The following is a 4,655-nucleotide window of genomic DNA, read 5'->3' as shown; positions in this document are numbered from 1 at the left end:
TTCATGCATTCTCACACTCCTTTCCTCTGCAGGGATGAGAGTGGAAAGATTTTGCTTGTACCGTGGGTCCAGGAGAGTGAACACCCAGTAATCGGTGCTGGAATAAATTCTTTGAACGCGAGGGTCACGGGATAGGCAGCCTAGCATGAAATCTGCCATATGCGCCAGAGTACCAACGCGTAAGAATTCACTCCCCTCACTGGCCTGACTGTCCATTTCCTCCTCCTCCAACTCCTCCAACTCCTCTTCTTCTGCCCATACACGCTGAACAGTAAAGGACTCAACAATGGTCCCCTCTTGTGTCTCGCCAACATTCTCCTCCTCTTCCTCCTTATGCCAGATGAGATGACACCGAGTTATTAAACAAAATAAACGTAAAATAAAAAAGGACAAATGGCAGACTGTGCCTAATTGAAATCCAACCCCTACTAAATTTTCCCACTTCGGTCTTTGCAATGGATATGTGCGTCACTAAGCGCAAAACACAGCGGTCGCAAGTCTCACTACAAATTGCTCACAATTGGCTAGTAGATGCACTGCAGCAAGTACAGCCACCAGCAGATCAACCAGAAATCAAATATATAACGCTACTGTAGGCGTAAGCCGTTTGGATTCTCCTATGGCTATTTTCTAGCCAAGTATGAAAGCACACTACTATGCCAGATGAGATGACGCTGAGTTATTAAACAAAATAAACGTAAAATAAAAAAGGACAAATGGCAGACTGTGCCTAATTGAAATCCAACCCCTACTAAATTTTCCCACTTCGGTCTTTGCAATGGATATGTGCGTCACTAAGCGCAAAACACAGCGGTCGCAAGTCTCACTACAAATTGCTCACAATTGGCTAGTAGATGCACTGCAGCAAGTAAAGCCACCAGCAGATCAACCAGAAATCAAATATATAACGCTACTGTAGGCGTAAGCCGTTTGGATTCTCCTATGGCTATTTTCTAGCCAAGTATGAAAGCACACTACTATGCCAGATGAGATGACACTGAGTTATTAAACAAAATAAACGTAAAATAAAAAAGGAAAAATGGCAGACTGTGCCTAATTGAAATCCAACCCCTACTAAATTTTCCCACTTTGGTGTTTGAGGTGGATATGTGTGCCACTAAGAGCTAAACACAACGGTAGCAAGTCCCCCTGCTAATTCCTCACAAAATGGTACTAGATGCAAATAAAAAAAAAAAAAAGTAGAACGTTATTGTAGCCCTAAGAAGGGCTGTTGGGTTCTTGGAGAATCACTCCTGCCTAACAGTAAGCTAATAGAACACCCTAACGCTTTCCCTGACCAGCAGCAGCTCTCTCCCTAGCGGCATCCAGACACAGAATGATCCGAGCAGCACGGGCAGCGGCTAGTCTATCCCAGGGTCACCTGATCTGGCCAGCCAACCACTGCTATCGACGTGTAAGGGTACCACGTCATGCTGGGTGGAGTGCAGAGTCTCCTGGCTTGTGATTGGCTCTGTTTCTGGCCGCCAAAAAGCAAAACGACGGGAGCTGCCATTTTCTCGAGCGGGCGAAGTATTCGTCCGAGCAACGAGCAGTTTCGAGTACGCTAATGCTCGAACGAGCATCAAGCTCGGACGAGCATGTTCGCTCATCTCTACCTACCACGAATGTTTTATTATCACGCATGTTCAGAGTAGATATCAAATGTATTTTCCATCAGTTGAGAGACTAGTCCATACTATAACTTTAGTAAGACAGCCGAGTATAATATGTAGCTTATGTTATGTCCATATGTTTTTAACACGTTTATATGTGTCTATATGTGATTATATCTGAATCTTAAGCTTGTTGTTAAGCACACGGGAAGAAAAGGGTGTAACGATGCAACAGGTGATGAAAATCCAATCACAACCCACTTCCTTCTTTTTAAGCCTGTGAGTTTGTCTTTTGTATATTATACAGCCATGAGGAAGGACGCATAGTGCGTTTGAAACGCGTTGCTGATGTATATACTTTTTTAAACTGTTACGCTGGAAGAGATTCTTTTGTATTCGAGACCAAGGTCCGTCAATAAAGGCATGAAGTTTTAACTTTCAAGCATTGATGTCCAATTCCTGTAGCTGGGTCCAAGTCTACTAAATAGTTACAAGATTGCAGTTAAAAATTTAGTCCAAGTGTCATTTCAACGTAACAGGGTTGGACTGTCCACATGTCATGTCAATACTGAGCTAAAGGAAAATATTCGCCTTATACTGCAAAACAGCTGTATTGCAGTATATGGTAGAATTGATCAGCCCCCATAGGGATAAAGTATTTTAAGCGGTTTGCAAATACAGACAAAAAATGTACAAAGGCTAAAAATGCAAATTCACCCTTTTTTCTAGAACTGATGTAAAAAAAATGTAAAACCAGTTATTCCTGGCACCACGTAAAAATTAAAAAGTTTTCAAAGCTCATACAGTGCCCAAAAAGATAGTAATGAAAACATTAGCTGCCCCCCCCAAAAAAAAATCTTACACAGTTCCATGCAGCAAAGTATGAAAATGTTATTAGTGTCAGTATATTTCAGTTTCTGCATTCATTGATATTCTGGGGGATATTTATCATACGCTGGTGCTCGTGCGTCAGCGTATGATCGCCCCGCCGCTGCAAATTCGCAACCCGATACATCAAGAGGCATTTGCCTCTTGATGTATCAGGCTGCCAGCAGCGTAGCGATATCCTACGCCAGGCAGGGCCTGGCGTAGAAAAATACACAGCCGACGACTTTTCACGTATGAAAAGTCGCCAGCAGCAGCGAGTGCGCAGGCGCGGGGACAGTAACGCCCCGCGCCGGCCCACTCCCGTCCAGCCACGCCCCCCTTCACGCCCCTTCACGCCCCACTGGCGTGAAGGTGGCGGATTGGGGAAAATAATCGCAAAAGCTAGCAATTTGCTAGCATTTGCGATTATTTCAGGGCCTCTGCGCCACTGGCGGTGCGCAGAGGTCCTGATAAATATGCCCCTCTGTGTGAACTTAGATCTACATGTCTGTGGCCCATATTTAAAACAGGCGCAGTTTGAATAATAAATCTGGGCCAATGTGTTTTAATAGTTTTTATTTTTTGTCTGTGATATGATTTGTTATATTACTTCATAAAAATAACTCAACTCTTATTTATTAGGGCAATTGCACAGTGGCCCACATTTATCAAAAACAGTGCAAACTGTACTAGGTTCAGTTTTCCTATAGTCTGCGCAGGATGCACCAGATTCATGAATCTGCACTGCTGCGACATATTCTCTTGGTGCACTTTGTTTATGCTTTAGAATTGTGGCGTGGACAGAATTGTGGCGCACGTCAATAACACAAGTGGTGCACAGTCTGACTAAGCATAACAGGCATCTTTTGGTCCACATTTTTTCTGTCTTGTTGGACACAACACAAAACTGCAACACAAAACTGGCGTAGACACTTAATAAATACATGTGCAAGCAGTTTACAATTTTTTTTTTTTGTGCAAAGGCAGAAAACTGATGCAAACACTTTAATAAATGTGGGCCATTGTCTTTGTTTTTTGGTAGTAATGTCAGTAAATGGCAAAAGGAAGAATCTTATTTTTTGCACAAAAGGTTTTAGCTTTTTAAAAGCTGACCAAGAGAATAAGGAAGTGGTGTCACTTTCAGCACACAGTGAATGCCATAAAAACAGAGCTCACAAGAAAATAGTACAAAAAACAATTTCATGTTCATTTCATCAGATTTTTCCTGCTTCCCTATAAACTGTATATTAAATACCCTCACTAGGTAGTACAATTTGTTATGCTGAAAAACAAGACCTCATATAGCTCCATACACAAAAAATATGTATTTTTAAAGGAAATCTACTACTAGCTGGTAGACATATTAAACTACAAATAATGATGTTAATCCCGGCGGTGGTCTTCGGTAAAATTGACATCACATAGAAAACAAACTTATAATAAACAGCACGGAGCACTGGGACAAGATGTCCGGCATTCCGGGCTGCTAATTATGTACACCTTGTGTTAATTATAACTTTCCTCTCTATGTGATTCCAGTGTATCAAGCTAAGAGAAGGACACTGCTGGCATCAACATCAAGAAGAGTGTAGGTAAGTGTTAGAAGTTATTATGTCTACCCTCTATTGGAAGATTTCCTTTAAGGGAAGCAAAAAAATGGAAATGCAAAAATAAAAAATTGCATTGGCATAAATGGGTTAAGCTCCACTGTATATCTTTATTTTAAAGACATTTTTATTGTTTAAATTATAATATAAATTGCATATAGTATCTAATTTTGTATGATACCACAGTGACATCACAGAATTCCCTATCCATATAAAAATACTATTCACCAAGTATCATATAAATAGATAGAGGAATATTGGGTGCAAAGTGTAATGGCCGTACCTGCCCTCTTTGGGCCTGCAGTTCTCAATAACAGACAGGTCGAATGATCTTTTTTTTGTGTTTGGCAGTTGTAAAGTGGATAACGGCAGCATTATAAAACTCTAAAGCCATTTTAATGTCAATAAGGCACAATAAAACCATCTTCTTACTGGAACTGGCGGAGACCTGATATAGAATCATTGCGGCTCACTGCAGAAAAAGTCAAAGGTTCAAATCAAAGCAATATAAATATTCTGGGTAATACTCTTCAACTTGCCAAGACATTAACTGACCCGAGAAAGAGCA

This window comes from Engystomops pustulosus, chromosome 4 (genome assembly GCF_040894005.1).
Source record: "Engystomops pustulosus chromosome 4, aEngPut4.maternal, whole genome shotgun sequence".
NCBI lineage: Eukaryota > Metazoa > Chordata > Amphibia > Anura > Leptodactylidae > Engystomops > Engystomops pustulosus.
This window is presented reverse-complemented; position numbering follows the sequence as displayed.